General features: G+C 35.5%; 1 pseudogene; it reads right to left on the reverse strand.

Moving 5' to 3' along the window:
* The window catches only part of LOC114086860 (dynein regulatory complex protein 8 pseudogene), a 30584-nt pseudogene extending 13754 nt beyond the window's left edge, over positions 1-16830 (reverse strand).
* Positions 16831-23569: the final 6739 nt, after the last annotated feature.

Raw genomic sequence — 23569 nt, forward strand, 5'->3', positions numbered from 1 at the left:
TTGTCGCTGATATACAGGAATGCCTTTGATTTATGCATGCTGATTTTATATCATGCCACTTTGCTGAATTCATTTATTAGCTCTAATAGTTTCTTTGTAGACCCTTTTGGGTCTGCTAGGTATAGACTCATGTCACCTGCAAATAGTGATAATTTAAGTTCTTTTCCTATTTTTATGCCTTTAATTTCTTTCATCTGTCTAATTGCTCTGGCCAGTGTTTCGAGAACTATGTTGAACAGAAGTGGTGAGAGAGGGAATCCCTGTCTTGTTCCAGATTTTAGAGGGAATGCCTTCAATTTTTCTCCGTTCAGAATGATGCTAGCCTGAGGCTTAGAATAGATAGCTTTTACAATATTAAGGTATGTTCCTGTTATCCCTAGTTTTTCTAGAGTTTTGAACATAAAGGGATGCTGTACTTTGTGGAATGCTTTTTCTGCATCTATCGAGATGATCATATGGTTCTTATCTTTAAGTCTATTGATGTGGTGAATAACATTTATTGATTTCCGTATATTGAACCAGCCTTGCATCCCAGGGATGAATCCTACTTCGTCATGGTACAAATTTTTTTGATATGTTTTTGTATCCGATTTGCCAGAATTTTATTGAGGATCTTTGCATCTAGGTTCATTAGAGATATTGGTCTGTACTTTTCTTTCTTTGAAGTGTCTTTGTCTGGTTTAGGTATCAGGGTGATGTTGGCCTTGTAGAATGAATTTGGAAGTTCTCCCTCTTTTTCTATTTCCTGAAGTAGCTTGAAAAGTATTGGTATTAGTTCCTCTTTAAAGGATTTGTAAAACTCCGCTGTATACCCATCCGGTCCTGGGCTTTTCTTAGTTGATAGTCTTTTGATGGTTTCCTCTATTTCCTCAATTGATATTGGTCTGTTTAGGTTGTCTATATCCTCCTGACTCAATCTGGGCAGATCATATAACTTAAGAAATTTATCGATGCCTTCACTATCTTCTAATTTATTGGAGTATAAGGATTCAAAATAATTTTTGATTATCTTCTGTATTTCTGAAGTGTCTGTTGTGATATTGCCTTTTTCATCCCGTATGCTAGTAATTTGAGTTCTCTCTCTTCTTCTCTTCGCTAGCATGGCTAAGGGTCTGTCGGTTTTATTTATTTTTTCAAAGAACCAATTTTAGTTTTGTCAATTTTTTCAATTGTTTCTTTTGTTTCGATTTCATTAATTTCAGCTCTGATTTTAATTATTTCTTGCCTTCTACTTCTTTTGCTATTGTTTTGCTCTTCTTTTTCTATGATTTTGAGATGAAGTATGAGATCATTTATTTGTTGTTTTTTTTTCTTTTTTAAAGGAATGAACTCCAAGCAATGAATTTTCCTCTTAGAACTGCTTTCAATGTGTCCCATAGATTCCGATATGTTGTGTCTGTGTTTTCATTTATCTCTAAGAATTTTTTAATTTCCTTCTTGATGTCTTCTATAACCCATTGATCATTCAGTAACCTATTGTTCATTCTCCAAGTGATGCAGGCTTTTTCCTTCCTTCTTTTATCATTGATTTTCAGTTTCATTCCATTATGATCAGATAAGATACATGGTATTATCTCTACTCCTTTATATTGTCTAAGAGTTGCCCTGTGACATAATATATAAGAAGGATCCATGTTCTGCTGAGAAAAAAGTGTAACTGCTTGATGTTGGGTGGTATATTCTATATATGTCAATTAAGTCTAGGTTATTAATTGTGTTATTGAGTTCTGTAGTTTCCTTATTCAACTTTTGTTTGGAAGATCTGTCCAGTGGTGAGAGAGGTGTGTTGAAGTCTCCCATGATTATTGTATGGTGGTCTATTAGACTCTTGAACTTGAGAAGAGTTTGTTTGATGAACATAGCTGCACTATTGTTTGGGGCATATATATTTATGATTGTTATGTCTTGTTGGTGTATGGTTCCCTTAAGCAGTATGTAGTGTCCCTCTTTATGCCTTTTGATTAACTTTGGCTTGAAATCTATTTTATTTGATATGAGTATGGACACTCCTGCTTGTTTCCGAAGTCCATATGAGTGATATGATTTTTCCCAACCTTTCACCTTCATTCTATGTATGTCTTTTCCTATCAAATGTGTCTCCTGTAGGCAGCATATTGTTGGGTCTTGTTTTGTGATCCATTCTACTAGCCTGTGTCTCTTAATTGGTGAGTTTAAGCCATTAACATTTAGGGTTATTATTGAGATATGGGTTGTTCTTCCAGCCATATTTGTTTATTTCTGTTACTAAACATGGTTTGTTTTCCTCTTTGATTATTTTCCCCCCTTTAGTGTCCTACCTCCCACTGTTGGTTTTCATTGTTATTTTCCATTTCCTCTTCCTGTAATGTTTTGCCAAGGATGTTTTGAAGAGATGGTTTTCTAGCTGCAAATTCTTTTAACTTTTGTTTATCGTGGAAGGTTTTAATTTCATCTTCCATCCTGAAGCTTAATTTCTCTGGAAACACAATTCTTGGTTGGAACCCATTTTCTTTCAGTGTTTGAAATATGTTATTCCAGGATCTTCTAGCTTTCAGAGTCTGTGTTGAAAGATCAGCTGTTATCCTGATTGGCTTACCCCTAAATGTTATCTGCTTCCTTTCTCTTGTAGCTTTTAAAAATTCTCTCCTTATTCTGTATGTTGGGCATCTTCATTATAATGTGTCTAGGTGTGGATCTCTTATGATTTTGCACATTCTGTGTCCTGTAGGCTTCTAGGATTTGGGATTCTGTCTCATTCTTCAAGTCTGGGTGTTTTCTCGTATTATTTCATTGAATAGATTGCTCATTCCTTTGGTTTGGACCTCTATACCTTCCTGTATCCCAATGACTCTTAAGTTTGGTCTCTTTATGTTATCCCATATTTCTTGGATGTTCTGTTCATGGTTTCTTAGCAGTCTCGCTGAGCTGTCTATGTTCTTTTTAGTTGAAATACTTTGTTTTCATTGTCTGATGTTCTATCTTCTAAGTGTTCTACTCTGCTGGTAGTATTCTCAATTGAGTTTTTAAGTTGGTTTATTGCTTCCTGCATTTCTAGATTCCTGTTTATTTGTTTTTTATAACCTCTATCTCCCTGTATAGTTGATCTTTTGCTTCCTCTATTTGTTTGTGTAATTCATTGTTGAAGTGATCTTTCATTGTCTGATTTTGCTGTCTAATGTCTTCCTTGATACTCCAGATCATCTGAAGCATGTATATCCTGAATTCTTTATCTGACATTCCATCTGCTGCAGCTGTTACCTCTTCTAAAGTTGAGTTGACCTGCATTGCTTGTGGTCCTTTCTTTCCTTGTCTTTTCATACTGCTTGCGTTTCTTTCTGCTTGGTGAAACTGTTGTGTTTTTGAAAATTTTTCCACCTATATATTTATATTGCTCTTGTATAGTTGAAAAGTCTCCCTTGCAGTGTCGGGCGGCGGTCTGCCTACCTTGCAGGCGCGGGCGGCGGCTCTGCTCTCCCCCTCCTCCAATTGGTGTGCGGTGTCTACCACGCCTGCGGATCCCTGGGCCTGTTCTGCCAGTCGGTCGCAGGTCTGCCTACCTTGCAGGCGAGGAAGTATGATTTTATAGATTTCTTTTTTATATAATTTCGGGAGCTCATAATACTAAAGGAGTACCATTACCTTTAAGTGGAAATTCCACTTTTTGTTTGCCCAAGTTAGATTAAGGTTAACCATATTTATAAGACAGAAAGAATGAACTGAGATACTCTTCCAATTACTTCTAGTAAAATTTTCATAAAGTATGCACTTGAGAGATTTTTTTGTAAAAATTGATCATAAAATTCATGTTATTCAATCTTATCTGATAATAAGAATTGCCCTATTATTTCTCTTACAATATACAGATTTAGTGATTTACTCTTTTACTCCTTTTCACTAAGCAAATATAAAATTTCCTAATATAATCAATAACACAAAAAATGATTCTTGCCTTCATCAAATGTACATGTATAGAGAGAAAATTCAGAAAATAAGCAAATACTACTTTAGAGAGATACTTTTAAGAGATAGTGACAGCATAAATAACAAAGTTTCTTGTAGGAAGATATATTTAAACTGATCACGTAAAGATGATAAAGGACCAACAATGAAAAGAGCCAGGGGAAAACTCTCCCTGGCAGAAGGGAATTCCAATGACACCATATGAGAATGAGATTAGCGTGTTGTTAATACAAAAATGTTTCCTGTGGTTCAAGAGTGGTAAAAAAGTGCAGCACAGCACAGAATGGAGATGAAGAAGCAGGAGGGAGCCATGCAGGTATTATATGAAGCATGGGTTTCCTTATAAGTACACATGGAAGCACTGAAGTATTTCAAACAAGAGGCACAATAATCCAACAATTTTGTAGAAGGTCATTCTTCCTGCCATCTGATGCATACTTCATATAATGGGAAGTGCTAAGTGACTTTTAGAGTTTTCCAAGTAGAAGGTGCATAACAGGGATATGAACGTAGCATTTGGGCTAAAGAATGATAAATGTTCACCTCTATTTAAAACTCTTAGAGACAATTCCTCCAAAGTTTTTCTGTTCATTTAAGAGAAAATGGATTGCTAAAAGGCTTTCCTGGAGAATTAGGTTTTTTGTTTCAAAAAATTCTCAAAATCCTAGTAACAAACAATAATAAACTTTTCTTATTTTCTTACTGATATGCAGATAAACTATGGCTTTATTGGATTTCAAAGGTCATGGCTTCAGAATTTGTGTGTTAGTCAGACTTGCTCAATCTTTTCCCAGTATCTTTGAAAGAATCAACTACACAAGAATTTCTTCTCATAGCTGATAAGAGAAATCTCAGAAGATAAACCAAACAATATTTGTTTAAATCTTTCTTTGGAATTTCCACCTTGATCCTTTAAATCACATATTTTTCCAAAGGAAGTCAAATGGACCAGTGCACACCAAATGTGTCCACTTACTTTAAGTGGAAAGAGTACAAAGACACAGCTAAGAATATGTATTCATAACCAAAAGATTTGACGAGAACAACTAGAGGAGGAAAAGTTTTATTTGGCTCATAGTTTCAGATGTCTCAGTCCAGAGACAGCTGACTCTATAGCTCTTCATAAGTCCAACTTGAAGCATCATGGCAGAATGGTGTGAAAGAGAAAAACAATATAGAATATGGTAATCTGGAAGCAGGAGAGCAGCTTTGCTCACCAGAGACAAAATATAAACCCCAAAGGTAGAACCTCAGTGACCTATGTCCTCAAGCCACACACTACAATTATCACACAGTTAATCTATCAGTGGATTAATACACTGATTAAGTTAAGCTTTTTATAACCCAATTATTTCATCTCTAATCATTTGTGTGTTATTTTACACATGAACTTTCAGGGGACACTTCATATCTAACCATAACATATCCCAAATACAGAGAAAAAACAAAGAAGTTAGAAAAATATCTTAAATTATCACAATTGGTATTCTTAAATTTTACCTACTATTTCTATATTTATGTCCATAGCTATAAAAATACTTATTCTTTAATTTTATAGATGCTTTAATACTTAAGGAATTATAAATAGCGACATATTTTCTGTGAAAAAAAAAGGAAAAAAGGATTATCTTATTTAATCCCTTCTTTGGTGCTTCATTAGTAACATTAAATTACTTTGCATTCTGGCTCAGAATGAAGATCAAGAAATAGAAGGGGGCTATGCACTTGTCCCTTTCAGTCTTGTCCCCACAATGTCCAAATGTTTATCTAGTTCTCATTAACACAAGCAAATTTGTGTTTCTCAAAATACATCATGAACTTTCAACCTGCCATGCATTTATTCTCCTCTTTTATTTTAGCTAAAATATTCCACTTTCACGTGTCATTCTGATATCTTTTTTTTTCTTTTTCAGTTTCATATTCAAATGTCTCGCTTACTATAATGCCTTCTGTGATCTTGCAGGCAGATCTAACAGTTCCTTCATCTGTGTATCACTATATCCTCTTAGGGTCATTTGTGATATAGTCACTGGGAATGGTTATTTCTTTTCTTCCATCAGACTTGACTGCCCAAAAGAGAGAATTTGGTGGCATTAAGCAAGATGTATCCAGAAATTTTTCCTTTCTCACTTTCTAAATAAAACAAAAACTACTATTTTAGAAGCAAAATTCTTAAATAGATAAAATGAGATGTGTAAAAATTGTTGAAGTGCTGAGGAAGACTATATCTCTGGAATTAATTTTCAGAATAGAACAGATCTATCTGGCTAGAGTATCTACTCCTTCTATTCTATAAGGAAAGGAGGGACATTTAGGAAGTTGCCACAGGAACCATTAGTTTAAACTCTGTGTGCTTAATGGCCCTTGAATCATGGGCCCAAAGCTGAAGGAAGAGATTATTGATTGTCCCCTGAATATCTACATGCTGGAGCTCAGATTAGGTATGGTGGAACAGAAAAGCCCACATTTTTGCAACTTTGCTTGATAGAAAAAAATGATAAAAATCAGCAGAAATGTTGTTTTCATCTAAGTTTTATTTTCAAACCTATATCAGCACATTTAGTTATAAAATTCAATTGACATTCACATAACTAATCTAAAAGGAGTCAGAAAGATGAAGTTGTTAACTGTGAGAATTGAGGCTGGATGCCAAATACACTATGCATCTGGAACTTTAGTCCACTTCTTAATCTCTCCTCATTGTAAGAACAGTTAATAATCTAAAGAATGGACTAGCTCAAACCCTACAAACATTGTTCATGTTTAAAGGCTCCTGTAGAGTGTAGACACTAAAGTGGTGAGGACATAAAACATCACACTCCTGGTTTCTTGAGTCCTCTTCCTTTGGCAGAGTGTGAAGCAGCAGCTGAAAAGCTGAACATTTGCTCGAAGTACGTGCCTCTTGAGCTAATTTCAAATTCTGTGCTATAAGTAAAGCATCCCAGAAGCCTGTACATAATGTGTCTTACATATAAGCAGCACATCTGAACCTGGCTTTATGAGTGTGTGAGAGTAAAATCCAAAATGAAGCAAAACAAAGCATGTATAAACAAACACAGCAATTTACTCAAAGGGGAATTGAGTACCGGTAAGTTATTACTTCTTTAATTTTAGGATTTACATACTTTGAGGTCAGGAACCAAAGTGAGATTACGAGTCTTCAAAGTAGAGATTATCCACAATGATAGGCACCTGATAAGCCTTCAATTTTTTATTAAATTTTTGCAAATATGATGCTCAAGAAAATTAATTTAACAAAGGAAATGTGCAGCAGCATCATAGTGTCAAAGTCATAATCATTGACAATCAGGTTCATGTAGGTTCAAAGTTAGGTTTTGCCCTTACCAAGTCTGTAACCTTGGACAGTTGCTTAAATATTTTTTATTTCAAATATATTACCTATTTTATAGGATATTTGTAAAGTGTAAATGGAAGAAAGTTTCTAAGAAAATATATTCATAACCAAAAAATCAATAATTTTTTTTTCTTTTCTTGTCTTCCTTCTCTTTGATATTCACACCACCTAGCTTAGGACAAGTTCAGTGCAAGTTCCATTATGTTGTTATGTTCAGAACTGAACACGAGGTTCCAGGTGTTATCTGACCAACACATCTATAAAGAAGGCCATTGCAATAATTTTAATTAGAACTATCAAACTAATCATTATGTTGTTTGATAATCAATTTATGTTCTTATTTTTTTTTCCATTTAATAAATCCCTGAGGTTTGTTTGTATTTGATGTTTTAGAAACATGTCTATACTGTACTGGAAATAAAGACTGTTCATTCAGCTATATTATATGTCATCTATGCAGTTTGGACGATTGCCTCAGCCTGTCAAAATTTTCTTTTATGCTGATTCTCTATTTCTATATACTTATTATATTTTTAACCTACATGTCACTCATAAATCATTTTATATATTATGATTATCTTCAGCAAGTTCTATCTAAAAATTGCTGGTTAAGAAGACACTGAGGCAGGAACTTGGACTGTCCACTAGAGTTCATTTTCCTGATTGACGACAACCTTATCCGTAATGATTACCCTTTTCATCCTCTTTTCAATTCCCTTATTTATGTTCATTCACTTCAAATCCTTCAAACTATTTCACAAGGATGTCATAGTATATTTTGCTGTATAATTTGGAGACATACAGATTCACTTAACATTATAAAATCTAACCAATTTTACACTTGAGGGAAGAAAAAAAAAACTAACAACTTAGCACAGTATTCAGAATACTGATTTGATTTTGTTATTCAGAGTTGTGTTCTCTTAATCGAGTAGAATATAGAACTATGTTCTCACTCTAAGGGTGTAAAAATTAAATTTTCCATTTTTTCACCTGTTGCTCTTCCTTATACTGTTGAATTATTTAACTGTTATCTTTTAAGTAAAGTATAATTCTGGGAATTATTGATGTGACATTCATTTTTTATCTCCTTGAGACCTAGCACCATATTTTATTCATTTTTGTTTCTATCTTCATCATAATGTGGAATATAGTATGTGTTCAATACAACTTTTAGAATTATAAATATTGAATTTAGTATAAATCAATTAAATATAATCATGTAGCACCACTTTTATTGTTACTTATAATTTTTGAAGATGATTCAGCTACACTGAACTTTGAATGCCTTAAATTCTGCTTGTGTGTTTAAATTTAAGCAAAGTAAAATACTTGATAATAGTAGCTTGCTATCAATAGTTAATCACATATAATATAATAAAATATCAGTACCAATACAAAGCAAACTATAACCTCCCTAAACAATTTCATTTACTCATTCATTTATTTATTTGAAACAGTATTTCACTATTTTGCTCAGTCTAATAAATTTGTAGACTCAAGTGATCCTCCCCCGTCCACCTTACAAATACCTAGGATTACAGTCATGCCATGGCACCTGTCTCTAATCATTTTTAGACTAAATTAACTATGTAGTATAAACTCAGATCACAAAACAAATCCACACATACATGACATATATGATGAACATTTCAGTAAAGTAATCATAAGAGTTTAAAGGTCTGAATGCAGGAAAAGGTAAAGAGAAAAGATGGATTGTTCCCTTCTCATACATGCCAAGTCTGGCCCTAAGGCTCATAACAAAACCTAAAGGAGAAAGAGTTAGAAGTAGAACATGAAGTGGCTTTTATCACAGTGCACCCTTTTGATTGTTGTACTTCATTGCCATATGTTGGTGTATAATCTTTGGTCTACTTTTCAGCAAACCCTGCAGAGCACTGACATATTGAACATGCCAAAAAAGTGCAGCAACAATCTGGTACTTTTAGAAGTATTAGAGTTATGTGTGTGGAGAAGCACCAAGTTTATACAGCCATTAGCATTTAAAAAATCAACAGAATTTGTAGTGAAAGGGTCAGACTTCCTGGACAACAGAATGAAATGAAGAATCAGAGCAAGAGATTAAAACAATGTTTTGCACCATTCTGCAACTGGAACAGGACATTTTATTTGTGTGTACATAAGACAACTTTTAAGAATGTTCAAGAATAATTAGGTAAAGTTCAAGAGTGCATTCTGGAAGTAACACGAAAGCAGCCACAACCAGGAACCAGCAGCATTTTTAATATTGGTATTAATATGGTGTACTATTTATTCAGAGGTAATCAAAAGCAGGGGGAACAAGGGTCCAGAAATGTTTATAAGCTATTATTTAAACTAAGATACATGTGGTCTTTCGTTCTTTGTCCTTTTAGGTTATGTTATCTCCACCAGCTTCTATTGTAAATAAAATATTTAATGAATTTTGAATAAAGAGAATGCAAAGTGACACTAATTTTTTTACCTCCTTGAGATCAGGGATCATATTTTACTCACCCTTGCTTGAGTATTTGCCATACAGTACAATAAACTATGTATTAAATAAGATGTTTTACAATATAAATATTGAATTTTGAGAAAAATAGTTTTAAATAACTAAGTCATATGCCTTGCTTAAATTTGAACAATAATTATGTTCACAATTAACAAGTTCATCCTTTTTAAACATTTTTAATCTTTATTTTTTTCTGAGTCACTTTCCATAGAAAATCAGACAGAATACTTATCCTGAAGGAAATGAAAGAATAGAAATTTAAGCTTTTATATCTTGACTCAATACATTTGGAAATAATAAACTTATATAGTCAAAATTCAATTAGAAACAAATTAATGGAAACTGAGTTGCCAATAATATACCCCTCAAATATAAGCTTTAACATTTATAACTCATAAATTAGTTCTTCATCCTATCAAAGTAAATGTCAGTCAATTCTACTGAATTAAAAATATGTACAAAATTATTACAGATGATTAAAAGCAAAAGGTCCAGCTATTCTTACTGATTATATCCTATGTTTAATATTGATATTTAATAGTGAAAACCAGATTGTATTCTATTAGTGAATTTTTTTATGAACTTAATAATATCATTCCAGGTGACAGAAAATAAGTAATTCCTCATGTGTCCATACATTTTTTATTTCCCTACTTAGGTCTACATTGCCTTTTTGTTTTGTTTTTCTGTAGCAAAAACAGAACAAAATATAGTTTTAATTTTGACTTTTAAATTTTTCTTCAATTTCTTATAAAAGTCACACAGGATGAAATTTGCTAATCAGTGTTTCTCTAATTTGGAAAAAAAATATAATGAGTTTTAAATAACATTTCAAAATATTCACTAATATTCCTTGATGAAAAAAATAAATAAATAATCTACAAAATTCTAAAAGCTACTCTCAAGCCAGAAAGAACTTAGAAGATCTGATAATGAGTTTGGTTAATCAGATGTTGAACTTGATGAGGCCACAATGAAAGGAAATAGAAAAGAAGAAAGTATTGTTTAAAATTCAGCTTCTTAAAATGTACAAAATCATACAAGGGAAAATCATATAAACATCAGAATCTGATAAAAGGTTTCTGAGTGATATTTGGGAAAAGTCACAAAAATGTTTGAATCAGGTATGGCCTTGAGACAAAAGGTCTTCTTTTGTCTCATTATACTTTACCAGTATTGTCCCACATATACTATACAGTATATACATGTAGTATATACTATACTTCAATATGACACAAATCTATTTTTTTTAATTTTTTATTGTTGGTTGTTCAAAACATTACATAGTTCTTGACAAATCATATTTCATACTTTGATTCAAGTGGGTTATGAACTCCCATTTTTACCCCGTATACAGATTGCAGAATCACATCAGTTACACATCCATTGATTTACATATTGCCATACTAGTGTCTGTTGTATTCTGCTGCGTTTCCTATCTTCCACTATCCCCCATCCCCTCCCCTCCCATCTTCTCTCTCTACCCCATCTACTGTAATTCATTTCTCCCCCTTGATTTTTTTCCCCTTTCCCCTCACTTCCTCTTGTATGTAATTTTGTATAACCATGAGGGTCTCCTTTCATTTCCATGCAATTTCCCTTCTCTTTCCTTTTCCCTCCCACCTCTCACCCCTGTTTAATGTTAATCTTCTTCTCATGCTCTTCCTCCCAACTCTGTTCTTAGTTACTCTCCTTATATCAAAGAAAACATTTGGCATTTGTTTTTTTAGGGATTGGCTAGCTTCACTTAGCATAATCTGTTCTAATGCCATCCATTTCCCTGCAAATTCTATGATTTTGTCATTTTTTAATGCAGAGTAATACTCCAATGTGTATAACTGCCACTTTTTTTTTTATCCATTCATCTATTGAAGGGCATCTAGGTTGGTTCCACAGTCTTGCTATTGTGAATTGTGCTGCTATGAACATCGATGTAGCAGTGTCCCTGTAGCATGCTCTTTTTAGGTCTTTAGGGAATAGAACGAGAAGGGGAAGAGCTGGGTTAAATGGTGGTTCCATTCCCAGCTTTCCAAGAAATCTCCATACTGCTTTCCAAATTGGCTGCACCACTTTGCAGTCCCACCAGCAATGTACAAGTGTACCCTTTTCCCCACATCCTCGCCAGCACTTGTTGTTGTTTGACTTCCTAATGGCTGCCAATCTTACTGGAGTGAGATGGTATCTCAGGGTGTTTGATTTGCATTTCTCTGACTGCTAGAGATGGTGAGCATTTTTTCATGTACTTATTGATTGATTGTATGTCCTCCTCTAAGAAGTGTCTGTTCAGGTCCTTGGCCCATTTGTTGATTGGGTTGTTCGTTTTCTTATTGTTTAATTTTTTGAGTTCTTTGTATACTCTGGATATTAGGGCTCTATCTGAAGTGGGAGGAGTAAAGATTTGTTCCCAGGATGTAGGCTCTCTATTTACCTCTCTTATTGTTTCTTTTGCTGAGAAAAAACTTTTTAGTTTGAGTAAGTCCCATTTGTTGATTCTAGTTATTAACTCTAGTGCTATGGGTGTCCTATTGAGGAATTTGGAGCCCGACCTCACAGTATGTAGATCGTAGCCAACTTTTTCTTCTATTAGACGGCGCGTCTCTGATTTGATATCAAGCTCCTTGATCCATTTTGAATTAACTTTTGTGCATGGTGAGAGAAAGGGATTCAGTTTCATTTTGTTGCATATGGATTTCCAGTTTTCCCAGCACCATTTGTTGAAGATGCTATCCTTCTTCCATTTCATGCTTTTAGCCCCTTTATCAAATATAAGATAGTTGTAGTTTTGTGGATTGGTTTCTGTGTCCTCTATTCTGTACCATTGGTCCACCCGCCTGTTTTGGTACCAGTACCATGCTGTTTTATTTACTATTGCTCTGTAGTAGAGTTTGAGGTCTGGTATCACTATACTGCCTGATTAACACTTCCTGCTTAGAGTTGTTTTTGCTATTCTGGGTCTTTTATTTTTTCATATGAATTTCATGATTGCTTTCTCTATTTCTACAAGAAATGCCGTTGGGATTTTGATTGGCATTGCATTAAACCTATAGAGAACTTTTGGTAATATCGCCATTTTGATGATGTTAGTTCTGCCTATCCATGAACAGGGTATATTTTTCCATCTTCTAAGATCTTCTTCTGTTTCTCTCTTTAGGGTTCTGTAGTTTTCATTGTATAAGTCTTTCACCTCTTTTGTTAGGTTGATTCCCCATTATTTTATTTTTTTTTTGAGGATATTGTGAATGGAGTGGTTGTCCTCATTTCCATTTCAGAGGATTTGTCGCTGATATACAGGAATGCCTTTGATTTATGCATGTTGATTTTATATCCTGCCACTTTGTTGAATTCATTTATTAGCTCTAATAGTTTTTTTGTAGACCCTTTTGGGTCTGCTAGGTATAGAATCATGTCACCTGCAAATAGTGATAATTTAAGTTCTTCTTTTCCTATTTTTATGCCTTTAATTTCTTTCATCTGTCTAATTGCTCTGTCCAGTGTTTCGAGAACTATGTTGAACAGAAGTGGTGAGAGAGGGCATCCCTGTCTTGTTCTAGATTTTAGAGGGAATGCCTTCAATTTTTCTCCATTCAGAATGATGCTAGCCTGAGGCTTAGCATAGATTGCTTTTACAATATTGAGGTATGATCCTGTTATCCCTATTTTTTCAAGAGTTTTGAACATAAAGGGATGCTGTACTTTGTCGAATGCTTTTTCTGCATTTATCGAGATGATCATTTGGTTCTCATTTTTAAGTCTATTGATGTGGTGAATAACATTTATTGATTTCCGTATATTGAACCAGCCTTGCATCCCAGGGATGAATCCTACTTGGTCATGGTGCAAATTTTTTTGATATGTTTTTGTATCCGATTCGCCAGAATTTTATTGAGGATTTTTGCATCTAGGTTCATTAGAGATATTGGTTTGTACTTTTCTTTCTTTGAAGTGTCTTTTTCTGGTTTAGGATTCAGGGTGATGTTGGCCTCGTAGAATGAATTTGGAAGTTCTCCCTCTTTTTCTATTTCCTGAAATAGCTTGAAAAGTATTGGTATTAGTTCCTCCTTAAAAGTTTTGTAAAACTCTGCTGTATACCCATCCGGTCCTGGGTTTTTCTTAGTTGGTAGTCTTTTGATGGTTTCTTCTATTTCCTCAATTGATATTTATCTGTTTAGGTTGTCTACATCCTCCTGACTCAATCTGGGCAGATCATATGACTTAAGAAATTTATCGATGCCTTCACTATCTTCTAATTTATTGGAGTATAAGGATTCAAAATAATTTCTAATTATCTTCTGTATTTCTGAAGTGTCTGTTGTGATATTGCCTTTTTCATCTCGTATGCTAGTAATTTGAGTTGTCTCTCTTCTTCTCTTCGCTAGCATGGCTAAGGGTCTGTCTATTTTATTTATTTTTTCAAAGAACCAACTTTTAGTTTTATCAATTTTTTCAATTGTTTCTTTTGTTTCGATTTCATTAATTTCAGCTCTGATTTTAATTATTTCTTGCCTTCTACTTCTTTTGCTGTTGTTTTGCTCTTCTTTTTTCTAGGATTTTGAGATGAAGTATGAGATCATTTATTTGTTGTTTTTTTCTTTTTTTAAGGAATGAACTCCAAGCAATGAATTTTCCTCTTAGAACTGCTTTCAATGTGTCCCATAGATTCCGATATGTTGTGTCTGTGTTTTCATTTATCTCTAAGAATTTTTTAATTTCCTCCTTGATGTCTTCTATAACCCATTGATCATTCAGTAACCTATTGTTCATTCTCCAAGTGATGCATGCTTTTTCCTTCCTTCTTTTATCGTTGATTTTCAGTTTCATTCCATTATGATCAGATAAGATGCATGGTATTATCTCTACTCCTTTATATTGTCTAAGAGTTGCCCTGTGACATAATATATGATCTATTTTTGAGAAGGATCCATGTGCTGCTGAGAAAAAAAGTGTAACTGCTTGATGTTGGGTGGTATATTCTATATATGTCAATTAAGTCTAGGTTATTAATTGTGTTATTGAGTTCTATAGTTTCCTTATTCAACTTTTGTTTAGAAGATCTGTCCAGTGGTGAGAGAGGTGTGTTGAAGTCTCCCATGATTATTGTATGGTGGTTTATTAGACTCTTGAACTTGAGAAGAGTTTGTTTGATGAACATAGCTGCACCATTGTTTGGGGCATATATATTTATGATTGTTATGTCTTGTTGTGTATGGTTCCCTTGAGCAGTATGTAGTGTCCCTCTTTATTCCTTTTTATTAACTTTGGCTTGAAATCTATTTTATTTGATATGAGTATGGACACTCCTGCTTGTTTCCGAAGTCCATATGAGTGATATTATTTTTCCCAACCTTTCACCTTCATTCTATGTATGTCTTTTCCTATTAAATGCGTCTCCTGTAGGCAGCATATTGTTGGGTCTTGTTTTGTGATCCATTCTACTAGCCTGTGTCTCTTAATTGGTGAGTTTAAGCCATTAACATTTAGGGTTATTATTGAGATATGGGTTGTCTTCCAGCCATATTTGTTTATTTATGTTACTAAACATGGTTTGTTTTCCTCTTTGATTATTTCCCCCCTTTACTGTCCTACCTCCCATTGTTGGTTTTCATTGTTATTTTCCATTTCCTCTTCCTGTAATGTTTTGCCAAGGATTTTTTGGAGAGATGGTTTTCTAGCTGCAAATTCTTTTAACTTTTGTTTATCGTGGAAAGTTTTAATTTCATCTTCCATCCTGAAGCTTAATTTTGCTGGATACACAATTCTTGGTTGGAACCCCTTTTCTTTCAATGTGTGAAATATGTTATTCCAGGATCTTCTAGCTTTCAGAGTCTATGTTGAACGATCAGCTGTTATCCTGATTGGTTTACCCATAAATGTAATCTGCTTCCTTTCTCTTGTACCTTTTAAAATTCTCTCCTTATGCTGTTTGTTGGGCATCTTCATTATAATGTGTCTAGGTGTGGATCTCTTATGATTTTGCACATTCAGCGTCCTGTAGGCTTCTAGGATTTGGGATTCTGTCTCATTCTTCAAGTCTGGGTGTTTTCTCATATTATTTCATTGAATAGATTGCTCATTCCTTTGGTTTGAAACTCTGTTCCTTCCTGTATCCCAATGACTCTTAAATTTGGTCTCTTGATGTTATCCCATATTTCTTGGATGTTCTGCTCATGGTTTCTTAACAGTCTTGCTGAGCTGTCTATGTTCTTTTCAAGTTGAAATACTTTATCTTCATTGTCTGATGTTTTTTATAATCTCTATCACCCTGTATAGTTGATCTTTTGCTTCCTGGATTTGTTTGTGTAATTCATTGTCGAAGTGATCTTTCATTGTCTGATTTTGCTGTCTAATGTCTTCCTTGATACTCCAGATCATCTGAAGCATGTATATCCTGAATTCTTTATCTGACATTCCATCTGCTGCAGCTGTTACCTCTTCTAAAGTTGAGTTGACCTGCATTGCTTGTGGTTCTTTCTTTCCTTGTCTCTTCATACTGTTCACGTTTCTTTCTGCTTGGTGAAACTGTTGTGTTATTGAATTTTCCCCCTATATATTTATATTGCTCCTGTATAGTTGCAAAGTCTCCCTCGCAGGCACGGGCGGGAGCTCTGCCCCTCCTCCAATTGGGGCAATGTGCCTACCACGCCGGCAGGCCGCTGGGCCTGTGCTGCTGGAAGGTAGCAGGTCTGCCTACCTTGCAGGTGTGGGCGGCGTCTCTGTCCCTCTGCAGGCCTCTGGGCCTGTTCTGCTGGTGGGTCGCATGTCCGCCTACCTTGCAGGCGCGGGGAGCGGGGGGCGGCTCTACCCTTCCGCAGGACGCTGGGCCTGTTCTGTCTGTCTGTTGCAGGTCTCGCCTGTTCTGTTGGTGGTTGCAGGTCGGCCTACCTTGCAGGCGCGTGGGGCAGCTCTGCTCCTCCACGGGTTCCTGGGCCTGTTCTCCCGGTGGGTCACAGGTCCGCCTATCTTGCAGGCGCTGTTGGCGGCTCTGCCCCTCTGCGGTCCGCTGGGCCTCTTCTACTGGTGGGTCGCAGGTCAGCCTAACTTGCATGCATGATTGGCAGCTCTGCCCCTCCGCGGGCCACTGGGCCTGTTCTTTCGGTGGTCACAGTTCCGCCTAACTTGCAGGCTCGGAGGGAGGAGGCCATGACACAAATCTAGAGGAGAATTTGATGAAAGGTAAAAAGGATTTCTCTGCATGGAAATCCAGTAAGTCAAATATTCCTCTCCCTTGTTGTAACTGTCAGTAATTCATTTCTTACACAATTTGATCAGTGAAAAATTAATAGTGAAGTTTTTTCAGAAATATTGTTTGCAAAATCAAAAGAAGAGGTGTGAATTTAGCAATTTCCACCTCACTTTGTTTCATTTTAACAGTGTTTCAGAACAAGTAAGGCTCTCATAAAGCCTTCCCAGTTTCAGTGGGCCACAATTTCTCCTTAGTGCTATTGATGACCTTCCAGGAAGATCACCTGGAACCAATAACATTCCTGTAGGCTGTGGTAGAGCTGGCATCATACACGTGTTACCTACACAGTTGTACAGGGCTTTATTACTCTTGAAGGGCCCCTGACATGGTTTTTTCTCTGCTGAGAAACTTTTAATATCTTTTTCCTGAGGACCCACATTTTCATTTTTCATAGGTCACAACAATAAATGTATTTAGAAAAAAAAAGGTGAAATAAATCTTTCTGAAAAAGAAAACAAAATATCCACTTGGGTCAATATAAGGAAGTAAAAGTAAATTTTAAATATAAACTAAAATATGATATAAATACTTATATTGTCATTGTCTTCATTCTCTTGGTATTCAAGGTGACATGTGCCAATCTAAAAGAAATATTTTACAAATGATTCCCTTATGGTAACAGTATACAGGCAAAATTAATAAGCAAAATCAAGTGAGTAAAATTATGTGATGAACAAGTTCTACCGTGCCTCCAGCTGTATCATTTAAGAAACATTTATTAAAAGTTAAATGCTTTTGCATTTTTAGGTCCATTATTATCCTCTTACTCAATCTTTCTTTCTATATCAGGTTCAATTTCTAAATGCATCATTGATCTTTGATTCTATATAAGGACTTAGTTATGAGAAATAAAGAATAACAGTCTTCACAAAGGTGATCCTTAGGAGAATCTTTAAAAACCAGAAGACTGTTATCTTTTGCATTGTTGAGCCTATACAAAATGTTCCCTGTACAATAGGTTGATAAATGTCCTTTCTGTCTACCTCACTTAAAGCACACACATCTTTTTTTTCTAGTGCCAAAAATACTGGTACATTATTCATTAAAGATTAATGATTTTTTTTGTTGTTTATTTTATCACGAAGTAAGTTGTAACTTTGAAAGGAGGCTGTACTAGAAATCATGAATAATAGATTCTAGTGCCAGTCAACACAAAGTAAATTTCCACTTGGATAAACCCCTTAATTTTTATGGGTTTTGATTTTAACTTAAGCTAGGAAAATCTTTCTATTCTAATATGTTTTTGTGATTTCTATGATCAGAATTCCTGGTAATGTTTTCTTCAATAAACACAAAACAGAAACAGAATGAATATTAAAGAAAATAGAAACTAACAAAATGTAGGTTTTATTTGGAGTCACTCTCACATTTATTCTTTATATGGTTGGAAACTTCTATTTAGAGAAAGAGTGACAGAGATACTTCTTCAGGTAACATCCAGGATAAATTTTGCCAAACCCTGGTTATTTACATAATGCATAAGGATGAGAAGTGCAGGCATCACAGAACTTGCCTCCCATGTCCCAAAGCTGATCCTCAAGAGAATGTTTAAAAACCAGAAGCAAAACTCCAGCTCTACACACATAGGCTTCCAATTGAAGAAATCCAGCTAGAAACCTGATAGGAAGTGGATTCTAGTGTTAATGTCTGTAAACAAGTCTGGATGGCGCCTGGCATTTTGCCAGAGGGAGTGGTTTGTGAAGTAATGCCAGCTAGCCATTAAGTGTGGAGATTTATTATTGGTTGACTGCTGTATGTAGTCTATGCTAATTAAGATAAGCTGTGTGGAATGTATAAATACCTCTGTTGTCCTACAATAAACGGCTCCCATTCCTGCTGTATCAATCTACACAAGTTGCTTGTCACCACCACCCCCCGCCCCGTTTATTTTGCTGCAGCCAGACTGCGGCATTCTAGAAAAACTAATTTTCAGTCTCCAGCTTCTGAGATGCAGGACAGAATTTAGCAGGGGGGGAGGATATTCAACACAACTCATAGCTTTGGATATTCACAGTTCTTGCCTTCCTTTTTGTTCATATTTCTCTTTCCAGCTGCCATAAAAAAAGCACCATTGTGCCTCTGCCTAAATTATACATTTATCCTTCTTCTAAATAAAGACTTTCTGATCCTCCAAAAAATAGAAGACCTGAAATTCTCACATCTGAGTGATATTTATTCTTTTTCTTACCAATTTCATTTTTTAATTTGATATTCTGTAATTTAAGTTCTGAAAAGGAAGGTATAATCATCACCATTGTAACATTGATGCAAAGAACATAGAAAAAGTAAAATTATCATGAAATATATACGTAACAAAGAAAGGATAATCCAGTCACTATAGTTCTTGTTTCTGCAAGTGGATATGAGTCAGTTTTTGGTACAAGAAATGTTCTTCCACTGTCAATTTTATATTTCCTTCAGTTTCAATTAACACCTCAATTGGACATGGTTCTTCAGCCTATGTGATAACAAAAATTTGTTCCTGAAACTTTGGAACCATAAATAGTCTTGTTGGTATTGTGTTGCTGTGACATTCCATTAACATGTGCCTAAGTACTGAGAGCCATAGCCAAGTCGGAATGATGCATGGCATTTTTGCCAGAGGAGTGGTTGAGAGGTGACAACAGCAAGCCATTGAGATGATAATCGTTATGTTAAGCTGTGTATTCAATTGCATATTAGACCCCTTGCTGTCCGCCTCAGCTTGCTACTTTGGAGGCCTGCTACTTTGGAGTTCTCATGGGGATTCCCAGAGAGTTCCCATTGGTTGGGGAAGTGCCGGAGGAGGGATTTCCGGAGGAGGGATTTCCGGTTGGTGTGTGCTGTGTCCCGGGAGAAGGCCGCATGGGTGGCATTTGAAGAAAAACGCACGTGCAGTGCCGGTAAGTGATGAAATAAAGTAGCTGCTGTTTGAACCTACAAGGCTTTGTGGCGGCTCAGTTATTCATGCCCAGCCAGACTGAGGCACCTAAGGACATAGAAGTAATGGTTGCTTGACAAGTGAGTCCTCCAGATTTCACAAATACTCCACCTTAGACTTATGTTGTTTCACTGAAGGTGGGGAACCATATTCATATTATGAATTGGTGCTTACTCTCTGATGAGAATACTTCATTGTAAACAACATACCATGAAGGGATGGTTGGATCATGAGAGAATACTACCATAGCAGGACAATGTTTATCTTTTATGTTCAAAAGTTGGGAATATAGCACTGGAAGAAGTCTTATTAGATATGCTAAAGGGAAACTCATGTTTGTTGAGCCTATACAAAACATTAATATCTTAATTCTTTATTAATTAGCTAATTAATGGATTCATGAGCCCATTGGTCAATCACTAGCATAGCAGGAACATAAGGCAGACTGACATCTGCAATACTGGTCATTTTTTTACCTGACTGTTGTAAACTTCATTTATTAGAGAAGGACTTAATTAATATTCAGTTGTATGACAGTTTCTGACATGTTGTGTCCCATCTTTCCAAAATTCTTTGTCACTAATCCCATAATTCAGCTTTTCCTGTCCCACACTATAGCCATAAATTCCCATTAAAACATAATGATAACTTGTCACCTGCTATAGACACTTTATCTCAGGAAAATGCTAAAGATGATTTACATAAATATTTTGCCATTGCATACAATGGGCTTCCAGTGTTCCATTTTCCATTAGCAGGGTTATCAGAGCATTATTCAAATCTAACCATTTTTAACTACTTTCAGTATTCAACACTGCACTAGTTGATTAACAAAACAGAAGAAATTATCTTAGTTTGTTTTCTGTAACAAAATACTTTAGATTGGGTACTTTATAAAGAGTAGACATTTATTTCTTATGGTTTCAAAGGCTGGAGACAAGATCACAGTGCCAAAAGATTGGTGTCTGCTAAGCAATGCTCACTTAGAAATAATCATAAAATGAATAAACAAATTAAGAAAAATGTAAATATATCAAAATCACAAGGTAGCATATATACTTAGAATCAAATTACTAACTGAACTTGTAGATTTAAGATAATATGAAAAATAGAGGTAAGCAAAGCATTAATTCTATTGTTTAGTCTTTAGAAAAATAAAGAACTCTAATAAACAGAGTTAATTATCATAATGTAATTGTAGAATAATGAAAATAAAAGCAAAATTAAAGGACTTGAATACTATCTGCACATTCATTTTTCAGATGAATAAAGTAAGGAAAATAACTTAATTAAATTTTCCTTGCTTTATGTAACTTTGTCAAAATAACATAGATAATAAATTTCATATAAACAGGATTTTAGTTCAGAGAGATTGTTTATTTTAGCTATAAATCACTACTATAAATGGCTGCATTACTATTTGCTTCATAACCAATTCAAAATATATATTCAATTCATTATATTATGTTTATCATTATGTTTTTTCCAATTATACTGAGGAATAATTATAAATAAAATGAACATATATTTAAAATATACACTGTGAGTTTTCAATATACACATATGTTCTGAAATAATTTCTGCAATCAAACTGATGAACATTTCTATCACCTCATATAGTTACACTTTTTTGGTTGAATGCAAGAATACCTAACATATTCTCCTTTAGAAAATTTCAAATACTGTACAATACTGTTTTAGTCAGCTTTTTTGCTGCTATGACTAAAAGAACAAGGACAATTTTAGAGGAAAAAAATTATGTTGGGGCTCCTGGTTTCAGAGGTTTCAGTCTGCATATAGCTAGATCCATTCCTTATGGGTCTAGGTGAGGCAGAATATCATGGCAGAAAAGTATGGTGAAGGAAAGTGGCTCAAAACTTGATCAGAAAGCACAGAGAAAGAGAGAGAAATTGAAACTCATCTCACCACAGACAAAATATATAACCTAAAGGCATTCCCCCAATGCCTTTCTCTCCAGCCACATACTACCTGCCTTCAGGTGCCACTTAGGTTATATTCACTAAGGGATTAGTTCACTGATTAGATTAGGAATTTTTATAATTCAATAAATTCACCTCTGAATGTTCTTGTATTGTCTTACACATGAGCTTTGGGGGACATCTAATATATAAAACATACCATTCTGTCACTGGTCCCCTAAGCTCAAGATAATCTCACAATATCCATTTACAAGAGTACCCATAGTCTCAAAAGGTCAAGCATTACCCAAAACTTCAACTCCAAAGTCTTCTTGGAGACTCATGACAAACTTGTATCATGAGCTCCTGTCAAAATCAAAAGTAATTTGCAAGTAGCCAACATATAAAGATACAGAGTAAACATTTCCCTTCAGAAAAATAGGGGCATAGAAATAAGGGATGGGACCAAAACAAGACTGAAGTTCAAGTGGGCAAAAAAGTCCTGTGGTTCTGTGTCCAGCATCTGGAATATAGGGAATTTTGATGGACTCTCAAAAATCTTTTATAGTTCCACCCAATGGCTTTGCTGGTTGCAGCCCACATGTCCTCTCTGTTAGCTTGTGTCTGCTCAATTCCTGTAGCTTTCCCTGGGCAAATGTTACATGGTTTCAACATTTCTTAATCTTGGGGGTCTCCACTGCAGCTTAGGCTTCATCCTTCTTATGATCGAATTCAGGACCCCAAAAGACCACCAGAGACCAAGATCCATGTAAGCAGCAAAGAGGTATTTATTGTGAGCTAGCTCAGTCCTCCCCCACACAGCAACTGGTGCTGAGAGGTCCGGAGCCCAGGGTTTGCAGCAGTTTTATACAATCTTTGGGGAAGGCAGGGACTCCTCATGCATCATAGCATCTCTTAGCAAATCATCACACACCACAGGAAAATCATAGAACAACTCGAAAACATGATTAGCACATTCCCTGGCAGGAACAAGTTGGGTAAGGGTGATTGGTTAGTATAAGAGCAGGATTCATTTGAACTGATTGGTTTAAGCCACGAGGGGAGTACCTGCTGAACTACATGGCTTCCCAACATGTTATCAGCCACCATAAACTACTGGGAGGGTCATCTGGCATCCTGGGTATTTTCCCTGTCTTATGCTGATTGGTGGTTGCTAGGGGGTTGCTATGGGTCCTCACCAGCCTAACTGAGTCAGGGACACCTGGTGCCATAGGTGGGTATGTGCCTAGGGTGGGTATGTGCCTAGGAGCTCTCTGTGGGTTTTTCCAAGGACAAGGGTCACTCTCCCTTCCTTGGACAGGCTTTAAGGTAGAAGCGTTTTTCAAAAATGGAGTCCTATCAGTTTCTCAATCCTCACATCTTTAGGGAGTGCCCTCTCAGAGACTGTCCACAGGGACATCAAACCTGTTGCACTTTTCCTGGCCTCCCAGGCCTTCCTTTGAAATCCTGGTGGAACTCTCTATGACCTCCTAATTTATCACCCTGCAATCCTACAGAATCAGCACCATGTGGTTGCTGCCAAGGTCTACCAACATCTCAAACAGTAGCCAAGTATCCAGGAAAAAACAGTACAGGCAGAGTGTCCTACTGATCTCTTATTAAAAAAAAAAAAAAAAAAAAAAAAAGTTTTTTTTTTTTTTTTTTCTTAATCCCTTGTGCCTGAGATGGGTGTGATCTTGCC

Source organism: Marmota flaviventris, chromosome 6 (assembly GCF_047511675.1).
Source record: "Marmota flaviventris isolate mMarFla1 chromosome 6, mMarFla1.hap1, whole genome shotgun sequence".
Classification (NCBI taxonomy): domain Eukaryota; kingdom Metazoa; phylum Chordata; class Mammalia; order Rodentia; family Sciuridae; genus Marmota; species Marmota flaviventris.